This window comes from Toxorhynchites rutilus, chromosome 2 (assembly GCF_029784135.1).
Source record: "Toxorhynchites rutilus septentrionalis strain SRP chromosome 2, ASM2978413v1, whole genome shotgun sequence".
Taxonomy (NCBI): Eukaryota; Metazoa; Arthropoda; class Insecta; order Diptera; family Culicidae; genus Toxorhynchites; species Toxorhynchites rutilus.
In genome coordinates, this window is record NC_073745.1 from 81,182,924 (window position 1) to 81,198,421 (window position 15,498).

The 15,498-nt window shown below is 38.0% G+C and overlaps 1 protein-coding gene across 7 annotated transcripts in view; it reads right to left on the bottom strand.

Annotated features, from left to right (window-relative positions):
• Positions 1-15,498, bottom strand: part of LOC129765809 (5-hydroxytryptamine receptor-like) — a 489,787-nt gene that overhangs the window by 181,093 nt on the left and 293,196 nt on the right. The gene's annotated exons all lie outside the window — the stretch shown is intronic.

Below are 15,498 nucleotides of genomic sequence, written 5' to 3' on the forward strand. Positions count from 1 at the left end.
GGACCAATTTTGCACAACAAAGTAGACTGGGTAGATACACCCCGTACTGGTAGGCCAATCGTCGTGGAAACCGATAAAATCGTTGAAATCATCCAAGTAGACCGGCATGTGAGCACTCGCTCGATTGGCCAGACACTGGGTATAGACCATAAAACAGTTTGGAACCATTTGCCGAAGATTGGATTCCAAAAAAAGCTGGATGTATGGGTGCCACACGAGTTGACGCAAAAAAATCTTTTAGACCGAATCAACGCCTGCGATGCACTGATGAAACGGAACGAACTCGACCCATTTTTGAAGAAGATGGTGACTGGTGATGAAAAGTGAACAAAGTACGACAACCTAAAGCGAAAAAAGTCGTGGTCGAAGCGCGGTGAGCTGGCCCAAACCATCGCCAAGCCCGGATTGACGGCCAGGAAGGTTTATAATGATGTTGCCTTCTAAATGGCAACAAGTTTGCGAACAAAACGGCGCATATTTGACTAAAATTGGATAATTTTAAGTATGTTAAATAAAGCGTCGAATTTCCCAACCCTATATTTGGGGCATATCATCGATAGGAATGGTATTCGAACGGATCCAGCGAAGATGTCAGCAATCACACAGATGTCTCCACCCGAGAACACGTCGGAGCTACGTTCATTCCTTGGTGCTCTAAATTATTAGGCTGTCAAAAAAGTCCTGCGGTATTTGTTCATAAAATTAGTTACAATCATCTGTTTTAAGTCAAATATGCACCGTTTTGTTCGATGACTTGTTCCCAACGAGATGCCAACTTCATAATACCCCTGTTATAGAAGATCGCTTCCTAATTGGCAAAAAACTCGGATAGTCAATTTTCACAGGCCTCTTTTGTGGCTAACTTCTGACTACCTAGCTCGTTCGCCATGAACAATAACAGGTGGTAGTCACTTGGTGCAAGGTCCGGACTACACGGCGTATGCAAAAGAACCTCCCATTCGAGCTCCCGGAGCTTCTGGCGCGTCACCAAAGAAGTGTGTGGCCTGGCGTTGTCCTGATGGAAGACAATGCGGCCTCTGTTTATCAAAGATGGCCTCTTCTTCATGAGTGCTACCTTCAAGCGGTCCAGTTGTTGGCAGTACAGGTCCGAATTGAGCGTTTGGCCAATCCCACCCAATCCCAATCCCACCAAACACACAGCAGAACCTTCCTGGCCGTTAATGAGGGCTTGGCCACCTTCTGAGCCGCTTCAGCGGGCTTCGACCACGACCGTTTGCACTTCACGTTGTCGTAAGTGACCCATTTTTCATCGCCAGTCACCATCCGCTTCAGAAACGGGTCGATTTTGTTGCGATTCAGCAGCGATTCACATGCGTCGATACGGTCAAAGATGTTTTTTTGCGTCAACGTGTGTGGCACCCATACATCTAGCTTCTTTGTGAATCCAAGCTTCTTCAAATGGTTAATAACGGTTTGATGACTTATCCCCAGCTCTTGGCCGATGCTACGGCTGCTACTATGCCGGTCTTTCTCGGCTAATTCAGCGATTTTGTCGCAATTTTCGACGACAGGCCTTCCGGAGCGTGGCGCATCTTCGACGACCTCTACACCAGAACGAAAACGTTGAAACCATCGTTGTGCGGTGGAAATAAAAACTGTATCGGGTCCATAAACTGCACAAATTTTATTGGCAGCTTGAGATGCATTTTTGCCTGTGTCATAGTAGTACTGTAAAATATGTCGGATTTTCTCTTTATTTTGCTCCATATTTGCGACACTATAACTCACGAACGACTTAACCAAACAAAACACTGTCAAGGACTAAATAATAGCGCGCAAAAATACAATCCAACAAGCTATAGTATGACTCGATACAATGAATACAACTAGAACTACGCGCTTACAACGACACCTTGCGGAAATACCGCAGGACTTTTTTGACAGCCTAATATAATGGTCATACATATACACACTTGTGAAAGAATTTCACTTGTGGAAGAATTGTAAACAGTAAACTTTTAACAGTTACAGTTTCGGGGAAATTTTTTTATAATGGACAATATTGACAAGAAAACAATTAAAAGAAAAGGAAGTTCTTAGAAAACCTTTTATAACCATTTTAAAAACCATCTAAAAAAAGACAATAATTCTTAGTTTACCAACAATACAGATACAAAGAATATTAGAAATATGCAAACTTTATATTCCAGAACCTTTATGTTATGTGCTATGTTCCGATTCTTACTCCAATGAAACTACAACCGATTAATACGTTTTTATCTTATTTTATAGCTCTTTAATTTTCCATGAATTATATTCAGTTGCTTACTTTTAAGTAATAACAGTGAAAAATTCGAATTTCGTTATTTGTGTTGTTGTATCAAAAATTACTCTGTTTTGATGAGGCTGAATTAGATGGCTTTTAAAACATAATAGAGACGAAGAAAACATATTTTTTTGAGTTTTTTCATTCAATCATACCATCTTCTCCAAATAAATGCCAATAAAGCCTGAAAAATACACAATGGCAACATTACAGAGAAGTTTAATTTTCGGTCTGTGACACCGTGCGCGAGTATACGTGTTATGATTTTGCACGCGAGTACAGGAGGGTTAATGAGAAGAAGACGAGTTTGACGTTCAACAACGAGTGTCTCACCTAATTTACTACGATATTGACGAGATCTCACCCTTGCGTCTTTTCGAGCCTTTGCATCGGTTTTTGAGTTCCGATCCCTCGCGTCGAGCGAGTTATCATCGAATGCTGTTTTTCCACTGGAAATCAGGGAGTCCTCATCTGAATTTCCGTTACCTCCTCTGGCGTATACTTTTAACGGAATGCGCAGCAGAGTTATATGCATGAACTGCTGCGTTCAATTCCTCTCGGTAGCTTATTCCTTTTGCAAACGCTGTGATAATGTCTATTCCTCCGCATCTTTCGTCAAACTGATTCACCAAACTCGCTCTCTCAAAATATTTTCAAAATCCATAACGTTTTTCGCGGGGTAATCTCGATCAACCATCGTATATAATTACCACATCTATCAAACGCGGTCGTCTCAATCCGCTATCATTCGTTCTAAGCATCGCAGTCGCCTCTATTCGCTAATAGAATAAAAACGCGATCGGTGGTACAACTAGGATCTATAGTGAAAATGCACCTTTTCTTTTGTTTTCACGTAATTCTCAATAGCTTTGAGATAAAAATATGAAAACAAATACTGAAAGTATTTAAATTAATTTTTATTTTTATTTTAAATGATTTTTTTTTATTTTGAGATTCAGTACTAATTTAGTTTGTATTCAAATTTCTGACTACGTCTATTTTAGGCATATGTGATTTTTTTCAGAATTTTTAGAGTGTTTTTCGCGGTACAAAAAAAGTTATATATATTTTCAGGCATTTGGAAATTCTGAAAAAAAAATATTACTTTGAAACCCACTTTTGCTCTAATTTTTATTTGTATGTGTTGTTTTTTTCAGCAGTACGATAGAGCTCTGTGAGAAAAATAAAGTCCTTGTGGAAAGATCCTTCGGATAAATGAGAAGAACACTTAAAAAAAAATCCAAATCCTTACATTTTTTTTATTTTAATCTTACAATTGAAAACCACGAATACAATAAAATAATCGAATTCAAGAAAATAAACATAATGATGCAGACGATGAAGAAAATCATTTTTGTGTCTCGCATTGCTCTTAAAAATTCAGGAAAAATTGCGCACCATGTAGAAAAAAAAACACATGGGAACGCATTCAAATAAAATTTAGAGCAGAAGTGTGTCTCGAAGTTATATTCTTTTAAAATTTCTTAATGCCAGAAAAAATATAAAAAAAATTTTGTACCGAGTATTTAATTTTTTTTTATTATTGGATTTTTTGATGAAAAAATTGTGTGAAGATATTTATCGATAAATCTTAGGTAGATGTACTTTCTGTATGTTTTTCTTCTTATTTTTGTCTCAAAGCTATTGAGAATGGCGTGAAAAAACGAAAAGATGCATTTTCCATCATAGACCCATACCATACAAGGACTTAAATATATGGTACTACTGTCAATATGTTTTATTTAGTACTCTATACTATATTTTCCATACAGCTGGTGATTTGGTTTGGGGGCACTTTTTACTCCCTTACCCAGCCAGGCCCTTTAGAAATATAAAAAACAAATTTTTTGTACCGCGCAACACTGAAAAAAATCTGAAAAAAAATCACACATATCTAGAAATGCCGTAGGAAAACATTTAAATATGAATTAGAGTAGTACTGAATCTCTAAATAAAAAAAATAATTTTTTTTTCAAAATTTAAATATTTATTTTAGTACTTCAATTTCTGATAAAATATTTTTTGGATAATTTTTCTTGATACACCGTAGTAAGATGCACATTCAAATTTTTTCAAATTTTTATCTCGAGGCTTTTGAGCTTCGTGAAATGTACGAAAAAGTACGTTTTTCACTATAGATCCTATGTTATACCACATAGGGGTGCAAAAAAACCGCCAAAATTTCTTATTCAATATCCTATACAATATTTGTCATATAGCTGGTGATTTGGTTTGGGGCACTTTTTACTCCCTTACCCGACCAGTCCTTTTGCATGAAAAAAATATGAATGTCACTATAATGATTTAATTTGTCACAAAAACGCAACCCTCACTTCTTCATGGATATTCTGAGCAATCAAAATACAGTGGGATTCTCCTTCAATTTTATATCACGCTCATTTCGACTGAAGCTAAATGGGATCACTCACCTATCTGACAAACGACGTGCTAATTGATTGTTTTCTAAGTCACAGGATTTTAAATCTAAGGTAATAACAGGATGCCGGATATTGTACTTTAAAAATAACTTCAACATTATCCACTGTATGTCCCTGACGGGGCATCGAATCGTTCGGAAAAGCATTTACACGGAATCCACTACAACTTTGTACTTGCACACCGAAGTGGATGTCAGCATTTCGTTGTCGAACACCAGCAATCTAAATAGGAATGCTTGAAATGTCGTGTGAAGGTAAATAATTTCAGTTTTTGGAAGCTGTAGCAGAGAGATAGTAGATATAACCTTGAATTAAATTGTCCTGTTTCTCGGTAAACAATCATCGAATTCGATACGGTTCTGCGTAGGTTACTATCAAAAATTGAATGGTAAATTAGATAATAAAATATGGTTCGGTCTTTCTCGAAACGGACTGCACATCAGGGGGTGGAAGGGGGCTCAAACCAGAAATAATTCCTGTGGGATTATTAATATTTATCATATCATAATCAAGCCTCTTCAGTGGGTGTTGTTTCTTGTAAAGCAATAAAGCGATGTTAAGAAATGTTGAAACTCATTCACAACAGAATTGTTTGGAAGATGCAACATATTTCCGTAGAGACTAATCAAAATCCCATGGGTACCATCACTAGAATTTATGGATTCCCATAGATGTGACAACTCTGATGAATTGTGACTATGGCAATCGTAACGAACAAGAAAAACTGTGTTACCACAATAGGATGCCGGGTAGGTAATGACCAATATTTTCTGTTTTCCATTTTTGTTCATCATCATTGCTGGTGTATTCGTATGTGCAATTTTTCCACATGACGTAACCAATTACAATCATCGCAAGAAGACCGTATGGAGCAATCAGCAAAAAAATTCACGGGTGGCAGCATCTTTTGTGAGCATGCCCAATGTAAATGCTATCATTTACATTTACATCAACAGAATTCGGAAGCCTCAGAACAAGAACAAATATATAAGGAAAAACACTGTTCATGCGAGAGTCGATACGAATACGAGTTAAACCGAAGGGGGTTAAACAAGAACCATGAACCATTCATCCCCATCGAGGCGTTTATAAGCTGGTCCAATTTACGAGAGATGAATTTGCGTGGTAAAATGAAACACAAGGCTAACGAAAAATAATCGAGCGACTGGATGAGAGAATTCGATTCGTTTTTTTTTGCGTCCTGCTTTCGATTTGCCTCTTGGCAATTCAATTCTTCTGATAACCGGATAACACATAAATACATCCTATATATGACTAATTCGGGCTTTTGTAATCGTAAAAAAAAGGTTGTTATTGTATTTCCGATTCATATGCCCTCCTTGGAGCCCAAAATTGCTCAGTTCGTTCTGACTTTTGACTCATTTGTTTTGCGCCTTTTGCTTATGCTTTCCGATATTTCAATTTGTTACGGTTCCATACCGCCTGAAGACTTCTTGGTTTACTATGAATTAGGGGAACCCGGGGCAAGAGTGCCCATCTGATTATTTTGCCTATTTCCATATTTTACAATTATTTAACTACAGAGCTTTGTTTTATATAGATACTGCATATATCTCACATATTATCAGCCAGAACCTTAAATATTTTTTATTGGAAAACAGATAAATACTAACTAAGCTTCTTACAACTGCAATCTATATAAGAACGCACAGGCGCAAATTAACGAAATACCCTCAGTTTCTATATGTTTGCATGACTCCACCCATAAATACAAATAGAATAATCATTTTTCTTCAAATTACTGTATGAACTAATTTAAATCGTACGCATTTATTTAAATAAAAAATAAATTTGATATCTCTCAACTGCCGGGGCAAAAGGAGCCATTATTACCGGGGAAAAATGCCATAGTCGTAACCTAGAGTTCGATCTGTCAAACGCAAATAGTGTAATCGTGGTTGTGTTTGTTGTGGTCATGGTTTGTAAATATGAACGGATTTCGTTCCGAAACCAGTGGCAGATGGAAACTATGGTTGTTGCCGTACATTCTTCAAAGCATGGAGACGAGCTGCGGAGGAATATAGTTTGCCCAGAAGAACATTGGCCAAATATGTGCAGGAGTTAGGCCGTTTTAAAACTGTGTTTTCTAAACAACAGGAGGAGTAACTCGTCACATCCTTAATATGCAGAAGTTATTTTCTGGGCTGACAAAACACGACATCCCGAACCTAGGGTATAAAATCGCAGAGCGAAATAATTTAGATCACTCTTTCGACAAAACATCCAAATTGGCCGGAGAAGATTGGCTTGCCGGTTTTCGTGAACGCCACCAGAACTTGAGTTTGCGTTCTTTGGAACCACGGTGATTTTCACAGTGCTTTTTTGATCGCAAATTATATTTTTATAAGATTGGCACTCTTGCCCCGTACTGGAAAAATACAAGCCAAAAACATCATTTTTGTAAATGAAACATTTTCATAGTAAACATAACTTTTGAACAATTTGATGCATAGCTACACCTAAATAGGAGTATAAATGAACAAACCAGCCAAAAAAAATGGAAAAAAATTAAACAAAAGAGCATTCAAAAACGCTCTTGCCCCGGGTTCCCCTATTGAGCACGAGATGAGTCACCAACATGAAAGGGAAATGCTCTTGAGGCACAACTCTGATTTTTTCCATGTCTTTAACGACTTTTACGGGATTAATATTGACATTGTTAGTAGGAACATTACTAGCGAAAATCAATTCATTTCGAGTTATCATTATTTTTCAACCCTACATAAGCATTTCTATTGTCATTAATATCCCTTTCTAAACGGTTTTATTTAGCTTTTTTTTTGTTGGGTGTGTTGGCCACTGCGTCCATTATTATGAACTATTGTGGTATGCCCCATTTTTTCTACTATGCTGTAAGCTTATTTACTGCTTATTGATGAAGAAGTAGACTGAAAGCTATGGCGAGATACTTTTTTAATTCTTTTATTTATTTAGCTTGCCCTGTTTGTATGTTTGTAACATGTCTGAAGCGTTGTCCCACATTAATAGAAATTTGACCACCTTCCTGTTGACCGATTGATCTGAAATTTGAAACACACCTTTATCTCTGCAGCGTCTCTGCGTATTCAATGATCTTAAAAATGGCGGTTGCTACAAAATGGCGGATTATGGACATATTTTCTCAAAATCCCATCAATATGGATTTTCCCAAAACCCCATCATTATGGGTATCAAATGAAAGGGCTTGACTAGTGGAACACAGTTATTCATGAAAAATGTAATTCCAAGATGACAGCCGGTACAAAATGGCGGATTACATATTTTTTCAAAACCTCATCAATACGGGTATCAAATGAAAGGGCTTGACTAGTAGAACACAGTTATTCATGAGGAATGCAAATCCAAAATGGCTGCCACAACAGAATGGTGGATTACATATTTCCCCAAAACCTAATCAATATGGGTACCAACTGAAAGGGCTTGACTAGTAGAATATAGTTGTTTATGAAAAATGCAAATCCAAAATAGCCGCAACCACAAAATTGTGTCATATATATTTTTTTTCAAATCTCCATCAATATGGGTATCAAATGAAAGAGCTGTAATAGTAGAACACGGCTATTTATGAAAAGTGCAAATCCAAAATGGCGGCCGTTACAAACTGGTGGATTACATATTTTCTCAGAACCCCATCAATATGGGTATAAAATGAAAGGGCTTGACTAGTAGAACACAGTTATTTATGAAAAATTCCAATCCAAAATGACTACCACTATAAAACGGTGAAACGGTGAAATTTTTTTTCATTACCCCATCAATATGGGTATCAAATTTGCTATTAGAACATCGTAGATCATGAAAAATCCAAATCCAAGATGGCCGCAGTCCCCAAATAATCAATTACTTTTTTGAATGGTTTTATTCAGATTGACTTGTTTGTGTGTATATTTGAGTGTCTGTGGGGTAGGTACCACGCATTTTTGCAATCCCCTCAATGTCGGTATTCAATGAAATAATTTGACTAATAGAATACAGTACATCATAAAAAAATTCCGAGAAAAATTAGGTAATAAAAAAATTAAAAAGAATTTGAATGGTTTAATTATAGAGAAATATGCTAATGATACAAATAATGTACTGAAAACTAGAAAATAAGTAAAAAAAATAAGTTAAACGGTTTCTTTGTGATTAAAAATAATAGTAATGCAGAGAGTGTACTAAAAGCTAGAAAATAATTAAGCAAGTAGCAGTTAGCAGTTATCATACTCTTTCCTTCATTAATCAAGGACATTGATGAGACTAAAATAAAATCGTGGGGCACGTTGGATTTCCATTATCCGCATTTAATGGTATCATCATATGCTCCAGGATTTTATTCTAGTCTTATCAATGTCCTTGATTAATGAATGAAGGGGTATGATAACTACTAACTGATACTTGCCTAATTATTTTCTATCTTTTAGTACATTATCTGTATTTTTAATATGTTAACACTTTACCGACCGGTAGCGATTCGAACATACTATGCCCTTTTCACCGCCCATTCAGCCGCAGATCGTCCGAAACACTACTAATTGTTTGCTAAAGCTTAAGTTTTGAGAAAAGCACCGATTATCTGAATAAAGAATACGAAATGCTTGCTGCTTGCTACTTGTCAGCCTAACCTAACCAAGTCTAACAGAAAGATCGAAAGTCGATTAATCGACAACCGGTCGGTAAGCGCTGTAGAGCAAAAGTCGAATAATCGACGGCCGGTTGGTAAAGTGTTAATATATTACAACTCACAAGTTTAACCCATTTGTGTGCTTACCTAACCGTGCTGTCAATATCGGGTAACTTATGCAGCCGCGAGAATAGAAACAACGAAGTGGACAACGAAAAGAGAATCTTTGTGACATGAACTTCAACCTTGCACAGTAAATACGTTGTCGCTAGCGTATAAATATTGCATCTCCGTTGAGGAAAACTTGACCAAAACAGGGAACATCCCTCATTCCGCTCGGAAAAATCAAGCTGGGTCATCATCGGCGGCTCACAAGGAAAGAGATTCTCCTGCTGGAATGCTATGTGTGATTTAATTTCGCGTACCAGTCGCAAAATTGTCTCCATCGAGGATGACTTCTACGCAATGCAGCTGAAACTGCACCTCACCGAGTATTCGTCCCTTTTCGAGACCAATAATACTAACAAATGAGTTTACTTTGAGTTGAGTCAAAATTATGATAGGTTTGTGTATATTCGGTCGCTTCAAGCCGCTATTGTTTGGCTTTGTGTGCGTAACAATGTTGCATGTTTTCGTTACGCGAGACTTTTAATGTGTTCATAACCTGTACGTATGAATAGCGTACCTTCGCTACTTTTCGCATCGGCACCGTCCCGATGCAACGATCTCCTAGCTTTATTAACGGGTTTGACCGTTTTTTGAGAAACCTTTCTTCATCAACGGTCATTGTTCATTTTTTACCGAAGCGTCTGTATGTTGCCGTGTACATTCTCTGTGTGACGCTTGTTTGGTGTTGGTTAAATGGCGATGCACGGAAGATGACTATAGATGCGATACCACTGGGGCAACACTAAACAACATGAAACATGACACTTGACATATTGGCATTTTTGTAGTTTTTATGGGTTGCCCAAGATATATTGAAGTGGGTAAGGAATGTGAAATAACGGTGGGCATTATTGGAACAAATATTTAATCGCATGCTGTCGAGTGTGTGTGTCAAATGCGAAAACGTTCGTCCGATGAATACTCAGTGCAATTCGTGCATTTACATAAACGAAACAAATTGCGACGTATGACAAGTTTGTGTATTGTTCTCGCAAGGGCAAGAAAGAATCGCCACTTCTTGAACTGCTTTTATGAAGCGACGCAAGCCATTAACCCTTTTCAGGCTCACCGAAACGTTCTACTAAAAAATTGTTTATACAACTTCGTTGCATTTATAAATAATACCGAAATGGCGAACAAGCAAACCAAATAAAACGAACATGAAATCGCATAATTCTCACGCGTCTCGACTCAACAGCAGGGTGGCCACTCAATTTCCATTTTTGAATTTCTGCATTTTTCCCGCATGATTTCACAAAATTACCGACTCTCAAGAATGAAAATTTAATAATATTGTGCAGTTAGCATATTTTTGAAAGCCGACTTGCAAAAATATTCCGCATGTCTGCAAGTGACAAAAAAATGGACGGAGTGTTTCTCAGCAACAGATTTTGGGTTGGATGTAGGGTTCAAGAGATACGGACGAGATTGTTTATGGAATATATGCACCCGGAACCGGAACCTTGTTATAATAACGCTGGACAAAAATGCTTAGCAGAAATAGGAGCATATTAGACGAAATAAGTTTATAACACGAAGTAAGAAGTACTTTTTTAACGATCTTGAATCTGACTCCTTTTTCTCTAAAATGCGTCCCATTTTTACTCCAGGGCTGATTTATTTTAAGGACTGTATGCCGGATATACATTTCGACTATCAACCACTATTTTGTTCAAAAAGAGCAATTCCATCCCGAATCAGTCGAAAAACAGGCGAACTAAAATCACAGTTTTCATTATCAGCTGACAAAATTGAATTACGACTATTTTTTTTGGAAGGGCGTATTCAAAATCAACAAATCAATCAATCAATCAATCAAATCCCGAGAACAGTTAGTCCTAGGTTAGTCCACTGAAAGAGATGAAAGCAGATATTCTAACACAACAATATTCTAGAGCATTCATGAGAAACAATCTCACTTGAATATCATTTATATGGATACAACATTTACCTGAATGGTGAACTATTCCGAATGAGAAAGAAAGAAATATTAAAATAAAATTATAATTTTGTTAATGATCCTAATAACAAATCAATATAGTTGGATATAAAGAGTCAAAGAAGAAATAATTTTCTGCAATTTTTGAATTAAGATATTTACGTTTGTTAAATCCAATTGAAACATTTAGAACGAAAAAAACGGGACAGAACAGCTCTTAAGATGGAAAAAATGTATTTTTTTTAAAATTATCAATTGTCATGTTTGGTTGGAATATATGTATTATTTTTACGGGACCCACTCTCCATTTCAGAGGAGAGAGGGGTGTCATACCATCATGGGAACATTTCTCATATTCAAAAACCTTCACATGCCAAATTTGGCTCCATCTGATTGATTCGTTTTCAAGTTATGCGGAAATTTGTGTTTCGTATGTATGGCAGCTCCCCTTTAGAGGTGGGGAGGAGTATCTAACCACCATAGAAACATTTATTGCATCCTGAAACCTCCACATGCCAAATTTTATTTCGTTTGCTTGATTAATTCTCAAGTAATGCAGAAATTTGTGTTTCATTTGTATGACAGTCCCCCATTAGAGAGGGGGAGTGGTCTCTAACTATCAAAAGAACCTTCCCCGACCCCAAAAACCCCAGCTACGGTTTTGTATGTCTCCACTAGACCTACGCACCCTTCTACAGCCACCAACTATGCCCACACTCTACTAAAGCTCAAAGGTTAAGCAATGCTAGCCAACTCCGCCGACCAATCGAGGACGAGGGCTGGCGACTCCTTTTGAGTCCGAAAACGGAAAGTTCCACAACCGCAATAAAGGAGATAAATGTGATTTTAATACAATTTTCTTTTTTATTCTTTCCTTTTAATTTTTCTTCTATTTTCCCTATCACTTTCTTATCTATCCCTGTGACGTCACAGAATTTCAGATGTTATACTTGCAGTATTTTTCTTGTATTTCCCTTCTTCTCTCGTCTTTCTCCGTAGTTTTAGTAGGATGAAACTTTCGCTGTAAAGCGTTGCGTTGATAGGATACTTCCGGTTCCGAATGGCGGATAGTTCAGTGGAACGTCCTATTTCTTAATGGCGGGTACTACGCTTGCTAAATTTAAAAAAAAGGCCCGCTGAAAGGACCTATCCAGCGCATTATTTCTTATTCTTGGTTCTCGTCATTACACTACTTTACCTTTTTTTCTCTCTTCCGGTTCTCCTCTTCTTTTTAGCTCTCCTCTTTTCTCTTATAATTCAGAAAAATTAAATATTAAATTATTAATGATTCTTTCCTTTTCAATTTCCCACTAAACTTTTATTTCTTATAACAATCTTTCCCTATCTTCTCTATTTGCTTTCGATGCACTCTGGCACTATTAAAATTTACTTGTTCCGGCGTGCACTTCCTATTTCCTTGATGGTGGAAAGTCGTTAGCCGGCACTATTCTTTACCGAGCTTTTCTTTATTTCTTTCTTTTGTGTGAGTTCATTTATGTCTCGTTGGCAGCTCTGTTGAATGACAGATGTTCCAGTGAAGCGTATTTCGCTGTGGGAATTTTTACCCAGGGCTCACACCGTTCACTATTGGGTCAACTGTTCACAAGCAACAGGCGGTGGGTATTTATGGCGATTTATATTAAAACATATTCGTTATGAATAAATATATGTTGGAATTTGGGTAGAGCCCAGATTAGCACTTGGAACCAACGGTTACATATCTACGGTGAGAAAACATGCGCAAGTTACACTGGGAACTTTAGTGCCTTTCAAGAAGAAGACTGACACACACTACGCCGACAAACAGCCGTTTACCATTAAAAAACTAATTGATATCGAAAAATTCTGCACTCCTGCTCTAAAAAGTTTCCGTCAAATGGATTCTTTGATTTCAATTCTATGTTTAGATTGGGTTAATCATTGTTCGTTATTTCTCAAGTTACTCCAGATTAAGCAATAGGATCGTCAAGTGCGAATACAAAATTGTAAATCAATCATTTCCTGCATAATTTCTCATTTCCTTGTTCAATGTTTGCGGTCAGATAAGAGATTCACGAGAAACAAGCTGCTCAATATTTTTCTCAACCCAAACTCCGTTTTTCGTTAAAATTTGAGGGGGAGGCTCTTGTCCATCAAGAGGCCACATTCGTAACCAAAACCACAGATAATAAATAAAGGGAAGCTCAAGCATAGTATTTGAATATATCGGGTGAGCGAATCTGTCACAGATTGATAAGATATTTCCAACGCCACATGGAACAAATTCCACCGTACACAAGTGGCCGATATTGATCTCGCTCGGTTTGCCTACATCACACTGTCGGAGCTATTACACCTTTATCTACTCCGCACGGGAAATGCCCGAGACAGACCCAAGTTTTGATTAAAAAATTGATAAGCACCGAAGCTTGCTTCCTTCCCGAAATGTCTCCTTTCGATGCTGTCCCACACCCGAAAGCGTGTCATTCCGTGGCTATTTGCCCGGAACTGTTTTTAATAGAGAAGGGGTGTGGAAGGGGGGAAAAAGGAGCGGGAGATGATTTGCGGAGATATTATTTTCTACCTCTCAAGCCATGCCGTTCGCAGTTAGGGGTTTTTGCTTTGTTATAATACTGAAGAAGTTAATTCTGAGGCGGAAGTTGCAACCACACCAAGGGTTCCTCCAAGCACACCGGTCGGAACTGGCCGGGACGGGATCTGATGACAACAAAGAAGGCAAGGCTTCCGTTGTGTTATTTTCCATCCACTGTCCAAGGCTAGCGCGCCCGGAGATGATGTCACGCGTAACTGCTTCCTGACGACAATCGAGCGGAAGGGATTCTGGGTCGTTGCCAAAATTGATGAAACTTTTCGGAAGTTGACTGCGGCAATTTATAATGAAGTGTACTTTTGTGGAGACAGAGAAAAAAGAACGATGTTGTTTGCACTCTTTCTATCGAGGACGAAGCGTTGGGACGAACAAAAACGAACAGTTTGTTTTTTGAAGACGCGCGTGTTAAATCCATGCACTGGTATACGAATGATAACGTAATTCATTTGAACAGCCTTTTCAAACGTGACTTCCATGTGTCGAGCGACAATTACGAGAGTTTCAACGAGGCTTACTCTCTATGAGTTCGCCTGATGCCTTAATAACACTCACACGAAATGTGAGGGACTGATGATAATAAATTTTCCCGAAAAACATTCGCCCGGTCGTTTATTGCGAGGGTGAAATGATAAAGGTGCTTTACAAATGGCAATAACGATCATAACTGCTGTGAAGTAATGTGGGGAGCAGATTGAGAGCGTACATGATATTTTGAGCCGCTCAGATAATTGCTTTGCATATAAATATCATACACTTGAATTTAAATTTTAGATGTAAGTATTAGGCTGTCAAAAAAGTCCTGCGGTATTTCCGCGAGGTGTCGTTGTAAGCGCGTAGTTCTAGTTGTATTCATTGTATCGAGTCATACTATAGCTTGCTGGATTGTATTTTTGCGCGCTATTATTTAGTCCTTGACAGTGTTTTGTTTGGTTAAGTCGTTCGTGAGTTATAGTGTCGCAAATATGGAGCAAAATAAAGAGAAAATCCGACATAATTTACAGTACTACTATGACAAAGGCAAAAATCCATCTCATGCTGCCAATAAAATTTGTGCAGTTTATGGACCCGATACAGTTTCCATTTCCACCGCACAACGGTGGTTTCAACGTTTTCGTTCTGGTGTAGAGGTCGTCGAAGATGCGCCACGCTCCGGAAGGCCTGTCGTCGAAAAAGGCGACAAAATCGCTGAATTAGCCGAGAAAGACCGGCATAGTAGCAGCCGTAGCATCGGCCAAGAGCTGGGGATAAGTCATCAAACCGTTATTAACCATTTGAAGAAGCTTGGATTCACAAAGAAGCTCGATGTATGGGTGCCACACACGTTGACGCAAAAAAAACATCTTTGACCGCATCGACTCATGTGAATCGCTGCTGAATCGCAACAAAATCGACCCGTTTCTGAAGCGGATGGTGACTGGCGATGAAAAGTGGGTCACTTACGACAACCTGAAG